A 19662-nucleotide genomic window follows, 5' to 3' on the forward strand; every position below is an offset into this window, starting at 1 on the left:
ATCAAGGTTGGGCATAACTTTTCTTCCAAGGGGTAAGTATCTTTTAATTTCATGGCTGCAGTCACCATCTGCAGTGATTTTGGAGCCCCAAAAACTAAAGTCAGCCACTGTTTCCACTGTTTCCCCATCTATTTCCCATGAAGTGATGGGACCGGATGCCATGATCTTTGTTTTCTGAATGTTGAGCTTTAAGCCAACTTTTTCACTCTCCTCTTTCACTTTCATCAAGAGGCTTATTAGCTCTTCTTCACTTTCTGGCATAAAGGTGGGTGGTGTCATCTGCACATCTGAGGTTATTGATATTTCTCCCGGAAATCTTGATTCCAGCTTGTGTTTCTTCCAGTCCAGCGTTTCTCATGATGTAGTCTGCATAGAAGTTAAATAAGCAGGGTGACAATGTACAGCCTTGACATACTCCTTTTCCTATTTGGAACCAGTCTGTTGTTCCATGTCCAGTTCTAACTGTTGCTTCCTGACCTGCATACAAATTTCTTAAGAGGCAGGTTAGGTGGTCTGGTATTCCCATCTCTCTCAGAATTTTCCACAGTTTATTGTGATCCACACAGTCAAAGGCTTTGGCATAGTCAATAAAGCAGAAATAGATGTTTTTTCTGGAACTTTCTTGCTTTTTCCATGATCCAGCATATGTTGGCAATTTGATTCTGGTTCCTCTGCCTTTTCTAAAACCAGCTTGAACATCAGGACATTCACAGTTCACGTATTGTTGAAGCCTGGCCTGGGGAATTTTGAGCATTACTTTACTAGCATGTGAGATGAGTGCAATTGTGCGGTAGTTGGAGCATTCTTTGGCATTGCCTTTGTTTGGGATTGGAATGAAAACTGTCCTTTTCCAGTCCTGTGGCCACTGCTGAGTTTTCCAAATTAGCTGGCATATTGAGTGCAGCACTTTCACAGCATCATCTTGATGCTGTGGATTTGAAACAGCTCAACTGGAATTCTGTCACCTCCACTAGCTTTGTGTGTAGTGATGCTTTCTAAGGCCCACTTGACTTCACATTCCAGATGTCTGGCTCTAGATTAGTGATCACATCATCATGATTATCTGGGTCGTGAGGATTTTTTGGTACAGTTCTTCCATGTATTCTTGCCACCTCTTCTTAATATCTTCTGCTTCTGTTAGGTCCATACCATTTCTGTCCTTTATCGAGCCCATCTTTGTATGAAATGTTCCACAAAGAAGTACAAAGAGATGACTTTTTCCAAAATCTCATTACAAGGGACCACAAAATCTCATTACAATGAGTGGAAATTAGAAAGCAAATTTCAGATCATGCTATTGTATTGACCACACTGCACAGTTATACCATGTTTCTGGGCAGGGCTTACTCAAGAGTATATGTTGCTGCTGCTGCTAAATCACTTCAGTCATGTCCGACTCTGTGAGACCCCATAGACATCAGCCCACCAGGTCCCCCCATCCCTGGGATTCTCTGGTCAGGAACACTGGAGTGGGTTGCCATTTCCTTCTCCAATGCATGAAAGTGAAACGTGAAAGTGGAGTCGCTCAGTTGTGTCCAACTCTTTGTGACCCCATGGACTGCAGCCTACCAGGCTCCTCCATCCATGGGAGTTTCCAGGCAAGAGTACTGGAGTGGGTTGCCATATGGCTGTAAGCAAATATCTTTGGTGTATGTACATATAAGCAATTAGATATTTTTAATGTGTTAAAAATGCATGGGGGTTTCCTAGGATGTGCTAGTTGTAAAGAACCTGCCTGCCAATGCAGGAGATATAAGAAATGTAGGTTTAATTCCTGGGTTGGGAAGATCCCCTGAAAGAGGACATGGCAACTCACTCCAGTATTCTTGCCTTCAGCATCTCATAGATAGAGGAGCCTAGTGGGCTACAGTCGACAAGGTCACAAAGAGTCAGACACAGCTGAAGTGACTTAGCATAGCATGATACAAAAATGCATGGACCCATGCAGGATAGAGTGATTGATTAATGAGGATTTAAAATAATGAATAGGAAGATTCTTTGTATCGTGCTAAACTATCTTTTCCTATTCAGGCCCAGGGACCTTCTATTCTTTTTTTTTTTTTTTTTTTTTTTTAACTATCAAATGTGGCATTTTTTGCTAATTCTATTACTCCCATCATTTGAAAAAGGTAGCTATATCACCATTACACATAATGACAGGAATTTTCTCAGGTTGTCTGAATTGAAACAACGTGAACATTTTTGGCTTTTTGGTGCCTTAAAACTACTTAATGCTGTGTCACGCACTGTGCCACAATGGATACTGACTTCAAATGACTCCCTCAAATGTTGTGATGTGCCTCATTCATAATGACCACAAATGCAGTCTTATTCAGAGCATGCAGGAAAATTTGAATGATAAATAGTCTTCTGGTGATGTTGAATTTACCATTGGGAGTACACAGTGTAAATGGACAAGCTATTCTCTTGGACAAATTAGACAATAGCAGCATTTGTAAACTATAACCTCTTTTGACGTGGACATATGCTACTTTTCTGCAAATCATGGAGGAAAGGGATGAAGACTAGATGAGGGGACTAGAACACTAGAAAAATAGTCCCATTTATCCAAGCAATGCCCATTCCTTATCTAGCTCAGCATGTGACATACCTGGAAAAGCATGACACCATATTAATCAGAGGCAATGTAGGGATTGGGGACAGTAGGAGAAGGGGACGACAGAGGATGAGATGGCTGGATGGCATCATCGACTCAATGGACATGAGTTTGAGTGAACTCCTGGAGTTGGTGATGGACAGGGAGGCCTAGAGTGCTGTGATTCATGGGGTCGCAAAGAGTCGGACACGACTAAGCAACTGAACTGAACTGAACTGAACTAAACATAGATGACATTGTTTGGAAGAGCTTGTTGATGTTTCAGAGTGACAAGAACTGCCTGACAGGGGTCAGAGAGCCTGTGGTGGGAATGACTGAATGGTCCTCAGTGACAGTGTTGGGTGAGCTTAGGCTAAAGGGTGTCTGCTGCTTCTTCAGCCACCCTTGAGTGTCCTGTGTGTGTGTCACTTAGTCATGTTCAACTCTTTTCAATCCCATGGAATGTAGCCCGCCAGGCTACTCTGTCCATGGAATTCTCCAGGCAGGAATACTGGAGTGAGTTGCCACTTCCATCTCAGAGGATCTTCCTGACCCAGGGGTTAAACCCAGGTCTCCTGCATTGCAGGCAGAATCTTTGCCATCTGAGCTATAGGAAAGTTCCATGGGTTCTCTAGTCGAAGGCAGCATTTCAGTTGGAATGAGTAAAAACAATTTCAGCATTTCAGTTTTTATGAATGAGTAAAACCGGTCACCTAAACTTACACATGCAATGCAAGCCCCAGGGTCAGTGGTGAATAACCAGTAACCCAGAGCCTTACATTCTCTCCATTAGTGACAGTCACACAAAACCAGCAACATCCTGCATCAAGGAAGAGACACTGAGGTTAGGAAACAAAGCTCCCAATAAAGTTCCCTAAGGAGACTTAAGACTATTTTTCATAGCCTCAGACTTTCACTATCATCTGATATATGATTGTTAAAAACAAAGAAGATAACTAATAAAGAAAAATCCAACCTGAAAAAATAATGCCTCAAAATTATATTGAACATATTCCATCATAAAAATGTGTTAAAATCATTGCCTAATTACAATAATAAATAGTTAAATTGATAACAGTTGAGTAAGAAATAAATGAATGAATACAGGCGCCAGGATTCAAAACAGTTTTCTAACTTCTACTCCAAATCTATTTGAAGAAATCCATGTTGCACACATCAGTAATTCTTCTAATGCTCATTGACAAAGAACAATATATAATTTAGTCTTTCTACTAATTCTAATGGACCCTGTCTTCCCTCAACTGTTTACCACATTCCCCATATTTCAGTTATACAGTAAACAATTATTCTATGCTATGTCAATATATTTGCTATTTTTATTTACCACAATAAAATGTCACTTCTTTCTTCAGATGTAAATTTGCCATTAATGAATGCTTTTGTCCTTACATCTACCATCATTGTACTCCGTTGTGGGTGAAGTAGGGCTTCCCAGGTGGCTCTAGTAGATTCTTTAACAGTAGCAGGAGATGTAAGAGACACAGATTTGATCCCCGGATGGGGAAGATCCCCTGGAGGAGGGCATGGCAATCCACTCCAGTGTTCTTGCCTGGAAAAATCCCATAATCAGAGGAGCCTGGTGGGCTACAGTCCATAGGGTGGTGCAGAGTGGGACATGACTGAAGAAACTTAGCAGGTAGAACATGGGTGGGGTAATGGAGGAGGAAACTACGATCTCTGAGGCTGTTTTTGATGTTAACAAAGATAAACACTTGGTGAATATCAGGGTTTTATTTTTTACTGTTCCACTTAAGAGTTACTTCTACTGGCAATGAGACAATGTCTTGAATTCTATTTAAACAGAATACAGGTCTTCTAAATTCATATCATTTTTTTAAGATAGTGTATAGCTGTTGATATTAGATAAATTTTCTGCTCAAAACAAGATTTGTTTCTTTTTTTTTATCAATCATTTCCCCCCTAAATATTGAGTTCAATGGCCAAAAGAGAAAATACTTCAAGAAGATCCCGCTCATTAATAAATAAGAGTCATCTTCAATAAATAAAGTATATCATCTACTGAAATAATATTAAAATGTCTAAAGGATTTTGGGAGAAATTATGTCTTAATCATCGTTTAGCTAAGACACTATCTTGACACCTGATAAGCACATAATGAGCTCTGGATCATGGCTGATGAATGACCAGGTTTGCCTGGAAAATCCCATGGACGGAGGAGCCTGGTAGGCTGCAGAGCATGGGGTCACTAGGAGTTGGACATGACTGAGGGACTTCACTTTCACTTTCATGCATAGGAGAAGGAAATGGCAACCCACTCCAGTATTCTTGCCTAGAGAATCCCAGGGATGGAGGAGCCTGATGGGTTGCCATCTATGGGGTCACACAGAGTCGGACACGACTGAAGCAACTTAGCAGCAGCAGCATGTCTTCTTTTAGCTAATACACTATCTTGGCACATGGTAAGCACATAATGAGCAATGGATCATGGCTGCTGAATGACCAGGTAAACAAAAGGTTCATATGGCTTCTGTAATACTTTGCATTTTTTGTTTTAAATATAACTTTTCTTGGCAAAAAATAAAATCCTTGTAATTATATGTTTTCCTTTTTTTCTCTTCTTTTTTCTCTTCCTCTTTATTTTTTCTCCTTTCTCCCTCCCTCCCTTCCTTCCTTTTTTTCTCTCTTTCTTTTATTAAAGCTTTTGTGCTGATTTCCTTTAAGCCCATATATCATTACGGAAAGTTGAGAAGAAAATAACATTAGTGTGTTTAATTGAGGAAAACTAGGAGTTGATTTCTATAATCTATAAACCTGAAGCTGTGTAAAAAATTGAGGTTTTTTTCTAATATTTTGGAAACTCTAAAATATAAATTTTAGGTATGTATGTGTGAGTGCTCTGTTGTTCAGTTGTGTCCAACTATTTGCAGCCCCATGGACTGTAGCTTGCCAGGTTCCTCTGTCCAAGGCTCCTCCAGGCAAGAATACTGGAGTGGGTTACCATTCTCTACTCCAGGGGATCTTCCCAACCCAAGCATCAAACCAACCTCTCTTGTGTTGCCTACCTCAAGCCAAATCGCATAGAGAAGGAGCACTAGAACTGCAGATACATTTCAAAAGGCATATTGTTCTGCTTACAGTAAGCATATTCAGTAGTTCTCATGCTTATCATTTTATGAAAATTAAAATAACTTCCTAACTCAATACAATGTAGGTATGTTGCAGACACTTTTAGTAATCTTCTCAGCAAAAAGTTTTTCATCATACTATTCTTTGATTTAGACAATAGCAAGTCTCAGGCCCAGGAGTGGTAGATGTCCCCATTCTCTTTGCCAGTGTTTGGGCATGCCATGGCATTTTATTAGAATATGTTATATTTAACTTATATGCAGAGTACATCATGAGAAACACTGGGCTGGAAGAAGCACAATCTGGAATCAAGATTGCTGGGAGAAATATCAATAACTTCAGATATGCAGATGACACCACCTTTATGGCAGAAAGTGAAGAGGAATTAAAAAGCCTATTGATGAAAGTAAAAGAGGAGAGTGAAAAAATTGGCTTAAAGCTTAACATTCAGAAAACAAAGATCATGGCATCTGGTCCCATCGCTTCATGGGAAATAGACAGGGAAACAGTGGCAACAGTGTCAGACTTTATTTTTGGGGGCTCCAAAATCACTGCAGATGGTGATTGCAGCCATGAATTTAAAAGACGCTTACTCCTCAGAAAGAAAGTTATGACCAATCTAGATAGCATATTGAAAAGCCGAGATATCACTCTGCCAACAAAGGTCCATCTAGTCAAGGCTATGGTTTTTCCTGTGGTCATGTATGGATGTGAGATTTGGACTGTGAAGAAAGCCGAGCACCGAAGAATTGATGTTTTTGAACTGTGGTGTTGGAGAAGACTCATGAGAGTCCCTTAGACTGCAAGGAGATCCAACCAGTCCATCCTAAAGGAGGTCAGTCCTGGGTGTTCATTGGAAGGACTGATGCTGAAGCTGAAACTCCAATACTTTGGCCACCTCATGCGAAGAGTTGACTCATTGAAAAGACCCTGATGCTGTGAGGGACTGAGGGCAGGAGGAGAAGGGGACGACCGAGGATGAGATAATTGTATGGCATTACCGACTTGATGGTTGTGAGTTTGAGTGAACTCTGGGAGTTGGTGATAGACAGGGAGGCCTGGCGTGCTGTGATTCATGGGGTTGCAAAGAGTCAGACACGACTGAGTGACTGAACTGAACTGAACCTGCGGGTGTGCAGCCCTCCTGTATCCATGAGGTATTCCAGAACTACACGAGGAATAACAGAGCAGAAAGAGTAAATGGACTCAGGTGTTTAACGATATCACTGTTTAGTAAATTGACTAATAAAAAACCACCCTTTCCTGGACTATACTATTTACTCGGAACAATAAATCGTATTATCTAGTTTTTTTTTTTAATTTTTTTATAATTTATATCTACAACTATCTTCATTGATGAAAAGCATATCTAGTAAGAAAACTGATTATTCCTATTGCTGAATGGAATATGAATGGTTTACTAATAACTGATGGGTGAGTCCAATTATGCAGTAAAACAGACTGATTTCAGACTGATTTATCATCTATACATTCATATAAAATCCATTAAACATGTATTATGTGTTACACATTATTTGAAATACCGTAAATCACAAAGGGTTATGAAGAAAATGATCTTCACCCAAAAGCATGATTATGTGAGGTTGTAAAATTATACTGTGTTTGAACTATGGGTAAACTTGCAAAGAACTTGTACATTTATTCTCTGCAAATGAATTCTTTGCAAGCTTTGTCTACATCCAGTTATTTGATGGAGTTGAATATTCAGTCAATTTATTTTTCAGATAGCATCTTGTTTCCTCACCTGTAGCTTGGGAAATCTACAAGCATTTTTTGAAGAATAACAAAGAATGAACATTCTGAAGTGAAAAATCTATCAAAGTCTATTCTGAAGGATATATATTTAAGGAAAAATAAGAGAAACCAGATTGAATCCACTCAGTTATCCAGGAATATACCAATTGTCTATAGAATTTAATACTGGAGATATTATTACTTATGACTCCAGAGATCTGGGTTAGTTTTGAAATAGCTGTGTAGTTTTTATTGAATAATCACTTCTCTAGGTAGTCTTAATTTTACTCAAATCGAATCAGAGAATTAGAGTCATAATAAGTGATCTGGTCCCTTGGAAATCTGTCTTTCATTGAGGAAAGTTATAAAAAGAGATAATTGGAAATCGCTAGGGTATTTTGAGGACATGTGCCTCTACATCATAAGAAACTTCTTAGAGGCATTTCACCCAGATATTAGTACCAGGAAAGCAAACAAGCAAGCAAATAAACAAATTTGACTCACCCTAGACAAATGGTTTCTTTTTAGCTTGAAGAATTAAGAATCTTAATATCAAACATATGTACTCTTTCGATTTGACCACCAGGAACTTAATGAGATAAATCTGAAACCTCTGTCTCCTTAGCTTGCCCCCACCACCCTGTCAGCTTTATTAAGATATAATTGACATATACCATTGCGTAAGCCATAAAGCTGATGATCTGATACACTTACATATTGCAAAATGTTTACCAGAATAAAGTAGTTAATTAACAGTTCCTTCACTGCACATAATTATCATTTCTGTGTTGTTGTTACAGTGAAACATTAAAGGTCTACTGTCATAGCAATATTTAAGTACAGAACACAGTATTATTAATTATAGTCATCATGCTACAGCTTATTCACCTAAAAGTTTGCATTATTTTAATAGTGAGATAATGGTTTTATTTTGAAGATAATTTTTCTTATAAATATTCACCATCTTCCACCTTTAAGTGTTCATAGTGCCTTCTAAAGATATTTTTATTACTTATTTAGACAATTTTTAAAGAAATATTGATGATGAAGTTTATGGTAATAACTCAATAAAATTAAAGAAATAAAAAATTTATCACCCTTTCTTTATAGTCTTTCCCAGGCTTCAATAATGTATGTACAGTTAGGAACCTTATTTTCTATCCAATAAAATATTTTTTTCAAATTTACATAAAAATTTAAACATCACCTAAATAAGATATAGGCTATTAGAAATTTCTTGAACCATTGTTCAACATTTAAAGAGTCTAGTGCAAAGTTATACAGCTTATCAGGATCTCAATAAACATCTAAGAAAAACCAATGAAAGTAGAAGATTTGAACTGTAGCCATAGAGCAGATCTGGCTTAAAGTTTTGTTTGACCCACATCAGTGTGACAAACCAGTTTTGTAATTAACTGCGCATATGTCTGTTTGTGTCTGTGTGACATTTCACTGCAAAAACATGCAAATTTCAGGCTTCTAAAAATCAAAACAAGAAAAAAAAAAAAGAAAAACTGGGAGTTCTGACAAAACTAGGTTTGCATTCCTATATGTCAATAATCACTCTGAGCTCAGTGAAAAACTACACTCTTTAATCTGGTGTTTAGGTCGGTTTGTCACAGTCCCCACCACTCTTAATAGATTATCATTGGTTAAAAGAGTCTGTGATTGGCTCCACATAGAGACACTGGAATAGGAAAAAAAAAAAAAAAAAGACATATTATCTCCTCTGTGCTGTAGGTACTTTCTATATCACTTGCAGGAGCCCTTCCATTCCTTAGGGAGCCTCCCATCCACGCATCTGCCTTAAGTTGTTAATAGACTTACCCTTGAATTTACATGTTCAGACCCCAAACACAATTTTTTTCTGGTCTTGGCACAGCTAACATGGTTAGCAATGAGTAACATTCATTTGTCTCAAGCAGGATTTATGAAGATATTCTTGTCTATTTGAATATAGCCATTTTTACATCATATGATTAAACTTACTACACACAACAGGCAAAATAAGAAAGACATCCATATAGTTTAATAAATGTTTGCATTCTTTGACCATCATCTCCCTGTTTCCTCCACCTCTCAGCCCTGGCAACCCTCATTTTAACTTCCTTTTGATCATTGTCAGTTAAGTACTCCTGGCTTTATGTTACCCCTGACATTCATTATCTTCCTTTACACCTCAGCTTCTTCATTTGTATATTCTAAAATCATGAACTGTTTCTATTTTTGCTAGTATTTGTGAGTTGAGAGCAGATAAATGTCTGAATTTTCTCAACTATAAGCCAAGAAAACATGCATAGATGAGCTGTGTAGCATCTTTGAATTGTTAATGTTGCATTTATCTGTTTCTTTCTTCATTTAATTTGATGTTAATAAGTGGTGACATTAATTATTGATATTGATATTTCAAAGGAAGTTACTTTAATCTCTAGTCTTAAAACAATGGCATAAGTCAAAGAAAATCATTTGAAATAAAAAGATTAGCTGTTCTAATCCAAACTTGTCATTAATAAAGTTAATTAAGAAAATATCTAGTTAAAAAATCTATAAGCATATATTGTATTAGCATTAGCTTTACTTTCTTGTCTCTAAAACTAATGGCTATTGCATCCCAGTATATTTATTTTTCTAAGTATAGTGATATTTTATAAAAGGTAATAATTACAACTTGTCATCATCTGATATTTCTAATGGCACACTTTTAAAGAATTATTTAGGCATGGGCAATTTCATTTCCTTAATCATGTTCATCTATCAGTGAGGCATGCAATACTATGTATCTCCTACTGTTTTAAAGGAGAATATTGTTTTTAAATGTGTTCCACATGGATAAAATGTAATATCATTTTGCGACTAAAATACAGACAAATAAAACTAGATTCTGGAAATTGTCCAATACAAAATTAAACTGCAGAAATCTATCTGGAGATTTTCTTCCACATCTTTATTCCTCTTCACTGTCCCTTGGAACCCATTTCAAATATGGATATCAGGTTCCATAAAATAGGGAAATGCATTGGTCCAAATGTGTAAAGTAACATTTAAGTTGAAAAATTCAAATAGCATATTTCAAATCTCTTTTGACTTTTAGTGAGAGGACTAAGAATGGGAATTAGAAAGAACTGGTATTTTATGTAACACAAATCCTATTGCTTTTGAATGAACTTTTTTCCCCATAGACCAAAACCAGAGTGGGTGATTAGTTTAGGTTCGTGGAAATTGGAACATCTGGCACAACATTCCTCTTACCCAGCTATTCCCCCTTGTCTGTGGCTGAAACGCTTAGGTAAACTTTGGCATGAGAGTCTATCATTTGATGTACCCTCTCTTTCCTTCCTTATTTGCCAATTAGTCTGTCATCTCAATTTCCACTTAATCCTCATGAAAATAACATTTTGCCATGTGCTCAGTCACGGTCATGCCCAACTCTTTGCGACCCCATGGACTGCAGCCCACCAGTCTCCTCTGTCCATAGAATTTTCCAGGCAAAAATACTATAGTGGATTGTCATTTCCTTCTCAAGGGGATCTTCCTGACCCAGGGACTGAACCAGCAACTCCTGCATTGCAGGTGGATTCTCTACTCACTGAGCCATCAGGAAAGCCCCAACACTTTGTAACTTGTAGAACATTTTTATAGACTCCCCATAGGGTCTTCAGTTTGAAGTATTTGAAGATTTTAATGATTCTGATTTAAAATATTTTTGTGTAATTTTAAAAAAGTTTCTTAACACCCGTATTATGGTTATCTTGATTTTTGCTTAATACTAATACTGTCACTTAATAGAAATGACTCAAATGTACTTTAATCTCTCTTTTAAATTATATCCTGAATCATGACAATATCATTCAGAGTTTGTGGGGTAGTTGACCCCTTTAGTAAGGCAGTGGGTTTGAAATGCATGTTTAGACCAAAAAAAAAAAAAGGAGAGAGAGAGATTTCAAAGCAATATTCTGCAATTAAAAAAAATAAAAGGCTCTATGATAAACTAAAATAGAAAATAATACTAAAAAAGAATGTAAATGTATATATAACTGAGTCAATATGTTGTATAACATGAATAAGCAACACTGTAAGTCCAGCTTCTCAGATCACCCAGTGGTAAAGAATCTGCCTGCCAGTGCAGGAGATACAAGATATATGGGTTCAATCCCTTGGTCAGGAAGATCCCCTGGAGAAGGAAATGGCAGCCCACTCCAGTGTTCTTACCTGGAGAATCCCATGGACAGAGGTGCCTGGTGGGCTACAGCCCATGGGATCACAGAGTCATAAATGACTGAGTGAGCACACAGCACACAAATCAAGTATACATCAATACAAAATAAACACATAAAATAATTTCAAACTCCTAAAGAATCAGTCTGAAGGAAAATGAATTTCAACGCGGATTGAAGCCTATGCCAATCAGGTGGGCTAAGTGATGTTTGTTCTTCATTAAAGGATTACATGACATGACCAAAATAATGCCTTTGCCTTCTAGTGAGGATTAAGAGGAGAGAAAAAAAAAAGAAGAAGAAGAAGGAAACAGGGGGAAGATAAATGACCAAAATTTCTGTTTCTCCTTCCACATCCTGGTCTGCTGTTAATAAGCTGAGCTGAGGATGAAGGCATGGGGACTGTGACTCTATGGCACAACTATGTACACGGATGTGATAACTGTTCACTGCAGTCCTGCAGGCAGGCATAGCTTCAGGCATAGACCTAGGTGCAGGGTGCTGCAGACTGTCAGGACTTCATCAGTTCAGTTCAGCCACTCAATGGTGTCCGACTCTGCGACCCCATGAATTGCAGCACGCCAGTACTCCCTGTCCGTCACCAACTCCCAGAGTTCACTCAGACTCATGTCCATTGAGTCAGTGATGCCATCCAGCTATCTCATCCTCTGTCATCCCCTTCTCCTCCTGCCCCCAATCCCTCCCGGCATCAGAGGCTTTTCCAATGAGTCAACTCTTCCCATGAGGTGGCCAAAGTACTGGAGTTTCAGCTTTAGCATCATTCCTTCCAAAGAACACCCAGGGCTGATCTCCTTTAGAATGGACTGGTTGGATCTCCTTCCTTGCAGTCCAAGGGACTCTCAAGAGTCTTCTCCAACACCACAGTTCAAAAGCATCAATTCTTTGGCGCTCAGCTTTCTTCACAGTCCAACACTCACATTCATACATGACCACTTGAAAAACCATAGCCTTGATTAGATGGACCTTAGTTGGCAAAGTAATGTCTCTGCTTTTGAATATGCTATCTAGGTTGGGCATAAATTTTCTTCCAAGGAGTAAGTGGGCAGGGACAAAGACATAAGTTCTGCAGCACCCCTGCCTGTTTTCACAGGAGAAAAGTTTATTGGAACAGACACATCTGTCATGTTACCTATTGTCTATGTCTGTTTTTGAGCTTCAGTGGCTGAGCTGAGTTTGTTGCAACAGAAATCAAACACTTACAAGGCTAAAATATTTACTCTTTTTCCCTTTAAGAAAATGTTTGCCAACCCCAGGTCTAGAGTTTCAACAGGGCACAGATGAGGCCTAATATATGGGTCCTAAGCAAGCATTTGGAGAACAGTGTATGTTACAACAGCCTCCAAGGAATACAAACTGGAGGAGCCATGTCCATGGGACCTCCATTGTCTCAGAAACAGGAATATGAAACAGGCTCCTACTGGCTTCCTAGGGCCAATTATTCACAGCTCTTCCTATACATTAGTAATTCAAGAGGCAGTCATTGGAGTGTTTACACAGTGGAAATTGGCAAGTGCCACCAATCAGAGCAGGAACATGTGCATTCATTCATTCATTTAAATTCCAAGTAGCTTATTTTAAAAAATTTACCAGTATAGCACTGCTCAAAATATTGAAGAGTCAGAATTCACTGCCAGTATTTTGAGATTATATAGGGTCTCACATCTACCCCAAAATCCATCTTAGAGCTGTGCTGAAAGGAATGAACAAATATTCAAGTGGCTAATTGTTTTTATGCTTATAATAAGAATTATCTATGGTTTTAACTATTAAACTGGCCTAGTTTTAAAAGCAGATTAGCTTAAAATCTCCTGACTAATTTGATTATTCATTCACTTACTCATTCATTCATTTATGCATTCCTATATTTGTGTATCGGAGAAGGCAATGGAAACCCACTCCATTACTCTTGCCTAGAAAATCCCATGGGTGGAGGAGCCCTGTAGACTGCAGTCCATAGAGTCGCTAGGAGTCAGACACAACTGAGCAACTTCCCTTTCACTTTTTAATTTCATGCATTGCAGAAGGAAATGGCAACCCATTCCAGTGTTCTTGCCTGGAGAATCCCAGGGACGGGGCAGCCTGGTTGGCTGCCCTCTATGGGGTCACACAGAGTTGGACACGACTGAAGTGACATAGCAGCAACAGCAGCATATTTGTGTATTTCTGTTACCTGGTAGGTCAGCTCCTTAGCAAAATGAAATGAGTTAACAAATTTGTTTCTATAGTGTAGTTTTTAGTGTAAGAAAATTTCCAAATATACACGTGTATATATGCATATATATATTAAATGGAAATATTATATATAGGTAGATTTTGTATCATTTTAAATGCCATGAATGTTTCTCATAAGACTAAATACTCTTGAAAACATTAAAAAAAAAAAAAACAAGCAAATACTCTTGAAAACATTAAAAAAAAAACAAGCCCATAAATTGTCTTTCACTTTCTCTTTTTACATTAGTAAATATTATTTTTCTTTGATATTTTAAATTTTCACACAGGAAAAAAAAATAGGGGTCTTCATCACCATCTAGATACTGAGAGGCTGTCTTCTAAACTATAGTTCTCAGTAAGGTGTCAGTAAAGTCTCAGAACATGACTTGCATCTTTTAGGCTGTTTGCATGTATACCATCAATTTACACGTTTCTTTCATCTTTAATTCCATATTGCTGGAAAAAGCTTAACCGCGTTTTCTTGCTAATTTTTCTTAGCTGCAAGTATTACAGGTGATTTCATACTTGAGGTAACGAAAAGATAACTCTTTTCCATACAGTCAGAGCGTGACAGTGATTCAGAAGTTACACTATACCCTTAACACTACCAGTTTCAAGTCATCAGCATGAAAATCCTTGATAACGTTGAAAGATGTTGTTAGGAATCAATTGATCAATGTGCCTCCCTCCTTATTAGATGCTCTATCCTGTCTGACTCTTTATGACACCATGGACTGTAGCCCACCAGGTTTCTCTGTCCAAGGGATTATCAAGGCAAGAATACTGGAATAGGTTGCCATTTCTTGCTCCTGGGGATATTTCCCAACCAGGGTTTGAATTTGGGTCTTCTGCATTGCAGGCAGAAGAGTTTTGAAATACTATTTCACTTCAGTTCCTTTGCATTGCTGATTGATTTTTTAAAATCCATGTTTATTTTTCCTGTCTGAAGTATTTTATGTAATGATACTAACTCTTCAAGGCTATCTTCCTGTTTTACCTCGAAGGATACTCATATCTCCCCTTCCCACTTTTTTGTCCTAAATTCATTAAAAGCATTGCTCTGTCATAGATTCACGTGCAGGTGCTCTGGTGCCGGGGTCCAGCCCCAGTGGATCCAGGGTGATTCGAAGGTAGGGCGACAGAGTTGGCATCGTTGGAAATAACTTATTTAATTACAGATACAGAGGGATTAGAAGATTAGCAGAGAAAAAGAGGCTGAATAACTTGGTTCACATGGGATACTGATCACCACCTACGTAGGCCGTAGGCGTCTTCCCCGTTCTCCTGAAGGAGAGGAGGCACTGAGGCCCCCCCGGACTGATCTTAGAAATCCAGGCAAAATTAATAGGCTTGGTGGGTACCCATGCATTAGATGGGAATTCAGCCAGAAAAACGGGAGCAAGAAAGAAGTGACATGGGGGAACCAGTCTTTCCGGAAACTGATCCGATTTCTTTATTTTTGGGTTTGCTTATATACCTTTTGTTACATATAGGGATGAATACAGAGTCATGCGGGGGTCAGCAGTCCTGACCTTTATCAAAATCAGGTGCTTCACATAAATGTATAAAAAAGGTCTTAGGAATATTACATCATCTTCTGGCCATGATTGAGACCTGCTGACATTTTATGATCCTTTCTTTCTGATAACCAAAAACTTATTTCTTCCAAGGGTGTTTTTTCTTAAACCAGGCACCACCCTCCAGGTAAAGTTACATTCCTATAGGGTGAGGGTGTAGTGAGTTACAATCAAGAAAGGAATTTATTTAACCCACGTTTAACATGATTAATCTTAAAGGTTAATACTTATTTCTCCTATATGCTTAAAGGTTAATACTTATTTCTCCTATGTGTTATATTCATTATAAGGGCAGGGAATATGGAGATTTAGCAGCAAACATCAGCCCAACAAATGAAAACCCTTCACCAATGTTCCCCTTAAGATCTATTTAGTCTTAAGATAGTGATAAAGTTACATTTTTACCTAGCAAGGACACAGTGACTTGTAACAAAGTACAGTGATTTATAACAAAAGAGAAAATTCATTAACTCAAAAAGTCTAGTATTGCTAACCTTAAAAACTACTATATTTCCTTTTCTATATTCCAAATACATTGGTTAATATATTCCCAGGTGCCTAAGGATATGGAGGCCTGGCGGCAATCATTGACTCAACAAGAAGAAAAAGCCCTATGCTAATTAAGACTTTCAAAATACTCCAAAACTCTCTGTGCTGTTTATGGTTGAGAGGTAGTAAACAATCATGTGCATAGTGGCAGGAGTATGGATAATCCTGTCACACAAGCTAGTCTGTCAGCAGAGAGGTTTGACCTGAGACATCCTTGTCCCACCCAGGGGAGGGAATTAGCAGCAATTATTGACACAACAAATGAAAAACCCTTCACCAATATAATTCCTAACCAACCCACTATACTAATAAATTCTAACTCCCCAAAAGAATTTGCCTTTAGTAAGTCTAAAACATCTCGTGCCTCTCAGATTGGGAGGCTGTAAACAATCACATGTGGCCGGACGAACCTATACAGGTGGGCTAGATAACCTTCAGAGGAGTCCGTAAGCTGAAACACTCTTGTCACGCCCAAGAATTTTTATTGCCTTGGAGCTGCACGTTTACTCCTTCTCCGAGAGAAGTGGTTATGGGGGAGAGCCCCCCGTAAAGTCAGAGGTGTAAGTGAGAGCATAAAACAGACTCTGGTTTTGGGGTTAGATGCTCGGGAACAATGGGTTTCCTGAGGCTTGATCACGCCTTTGCGTATGCCAAGCCTCCTTCCTCATGACCTTTGCCATGGGCGGAGTTCCTCACGCTGGCCCCTGGCACTCTGGTTGTTTGAATATCATGGGAAAAACTTGGCTTTGTAATGTGTGGCAGTTTGGAGGTCATTTTGGAAGTGGTGGTTCCTCACTGGTGGTCACACTCATCTGCTCTATTCTACTTGTTTCTATTGACTATTCCACAGGCGGCTGAGGATTTGCCATGCTAGATGTAGCACGTCTTCCCTCCAAATCCCCAGAAATTTGATGGGGCAGATGGGTGTCCGTGGGTTGCCAATACTTCAAGGTGTCTGGATTTTTAATTCAGAGGAAAATTTTCTTCCATGTTTTCAAGGACAGATGGAGCCACATATGCAAAACATGCCTCATTTCTAGGAGGCTGGCAATCTCACTGAACTTGGAATCACTTGGGCTGTCAACAGGTAGGTGTTCGGTGTGTAAACTTTGATTCACATCCTCTTCAGATTGCAACAGCAATTTAAAGGCAGGGGGTGGGGGTGCACTGGGGTGGGATGGGGTGGGATAGGGTGGGGGGGTGGAGCTCCTCCTTACAGTCAGCAATTCTTGCCCAGTTAATGCATATGAAGAATGGATGAACTTGAACTTCTCTAGCATCTCCAAGACCAGCTCCAAGACAAGAAGCAGCATTTCTTTTCAATGGGTTTTTAATCAGATCTCTGGCTTCTTGTGTGAGGTAAGAAGGCAAATTGAGTTTACACTGGAGGACATATCTTTTTCTTCTCCCAAGTTAAGGAGGTGCTCCAGTCAACATGTCCTATATTAATACTCCGCAACTCCACTAATCCTCGGCTCTACTATGGCCACTTCTCATCAATATTTCAGGGGTCACCTATACCGCTGTCTGTCTATACTACTAATGTGTCTGTGACTGTTCCACCATGAATACATTAACTGAACAGTTCAAATTCTTAGTTGCCATGACCTTGTGAATAAGTATTTCTCTGGCTTCAGGTGTCTGTAGATAGTCACTTTTTGATGTAAATGTCCAAAAGCCATGGGATTTCTGCCAGTAAAGCAGGTTGTGTGTTACATAAATATTTCCTTTTTTTTCTTTTTTTTCCCCCCCAAATTGTTTTCACCTATTACACTCTCACTAGAGTATATGAGAGTTCACTTTGTTCCATATCCATGCCCAACATGTTTTTGGAGAAGGAAAGGATGGAGATATAATTTATATACAGTAAAATTTACCTTCTATTAGTTTAATGAATACATATAGTCATATACTAACCACCATGAGAAGGCAATGGCTCCCCACTCTAGTACTCTTGCCTGGAAAATCCCACTGCATAAATAATTCTCCTCTGCTGAGATACTCAAGGATGAAGTAGAATTCTCCACCAGTCAAAAAAGCATAAATTAAATCCACAATGAAGGCATACTTTACTTTCTCCAGAATATTCCATCCTGATTTTTGTATGAGCTGTATCTTTAGCACCTTTTTTTGTTGTTGTTGTTACTCTCATTGTCTTCTTAAGCACCTTCATGGCAAATATTTTCTGGGTTTTTGTTTCTGTTACTTTTCATTTCTGAAAAACCTTTCATATGTCCCTATAACAAGTACTAATGTAACTCAAAACATCCCGGCTAGAATTGTTCTGGCCCTCTGCCCACAGTAGTTTCTGAGATTTCAAGTTTCTCACAACACTCCATGCCAAGGGCATATGGTCCAACCACCCCATAGTTCATGCTTTCATTTAACTGATCTCTCTCCTTTAGCTCATCCTCAGAGCCTATATCCTCTGGCTGGTCCAGGCAATTTCAGACACTCCTGACATGTTCCCAGTTTCCCTGTTTCAGAAGTCTGGTGCTGGGTAGAAGCCATCCTAGCTCCTTTATGACCTCAAGGGCTGAGCCCTCCACCTCTGTAGCCATTACGAGCTATATGGCGTATCTATCTATCTATCTATCTATCTATCTATCTATATTTATACCATCTATCCCTTCCCAAGAGAAGGTAAAGTTAACACAGAGACTAATGAACAGACTAGGCAGAAAACAGGCTCAGTCCATGATCCCTACTTGAAATGACTACATGACAACATACGTTCTGAATAGAAAAAAGCACAAACATAGCACTTTGCAAGGGAATGTTTTGGCTTTCAATGGGAAACAGGGTGGCTCAGATGGTAAAGAATCCAGCTGCAATGCAGGAGACCTGGGTTTGACCCCTGGGTTGGGAAGATCCCCTGGAGAAGGGAATGACAACCCACTCCAGTATTGTTGCCTGGAGAATTCCATGGACAGAGGAGCCTTGTGTGATTCAGTTCATGAGGTTGAGTTGGACACGACTGAGCAACCAACACTTTCACTTTCTTTATGGGAGATAGGAAGAAGGTGGAAAGTAAGACAGTCTGCAAGCAATCCTACACTCCATCCTACCTACGTCCTCTGTCCCAGAAATCCATGCTTCTCCAGATCCTGTTAAGAATTCACCAAACTGTTACTCAAATTAAAATAAAATAGCTACAGATGAGACATTTTCAGAACACGAATTTTGTCATTTACTTAAAAATCTCTAAAGTAAAGAATATGAGTGTATCTAATTGCCCACCAGAAGCAAAAAATCATCACTGCCAATTTTGAGAAATGCAAACATTTTTAGCAAAATTCGTGTTTGGATGCTTACTTCATCTGAAAGTTGTAACTACTTAAAAAGTATTTATGAAAATGTATTGACATACACCTTTATAATTCCTCTATTTCTTTATGCTCAGTTCAGTTCAGTCCCTCAGTTGTGTCTGATTCTTTGTGATCCCATGGATTGCAGCATTCCAGGCTTCTTTGTCCATCACCAACTCCCAGAGCTTACTCAAACTCTTGTCCATCGAGTCAGTGATACCATCCAATCATCTAATTCTGTCTTCCCCTTCTCCTCCTGCCTTCAACCTTTCCCAGAATCAGAATCTTTTCCACTGAGTCAGTTCTTCGCATCAGGTGGC

General features: G+C 38.9%; 1 pseudogene; it reads right to left on the reverse strand.

Annotated features, from left to right (window-relative positions):
- Positions 1 to 16804: 16804 nt before the first annotated feature.
- On the reverse strand, positions 16805 to 18595 carry LOC101120215 (ribosomal protein S6 kinase beta-1-like; annotated as a pseudogene).
- Between the last annotated feature and the right edge of the window lie 1067 nt (positions 18596 to 19662).

Source organism: Ovis aries, chromosome 1 (assembly GCF_016772045.2).
Source record: "Ovis aries strain OAR_USU_Benz2616 breed Rambouillet chromosome 1, ARS-UI_Ramb_v3.0, whole genome shotgun sequence".
Lineage (NCBI taxonomy): Eukaryota > Metazoa > Chordata > Mammalia > Artiodactyla > Bovidae > Ovis > Ovis aries.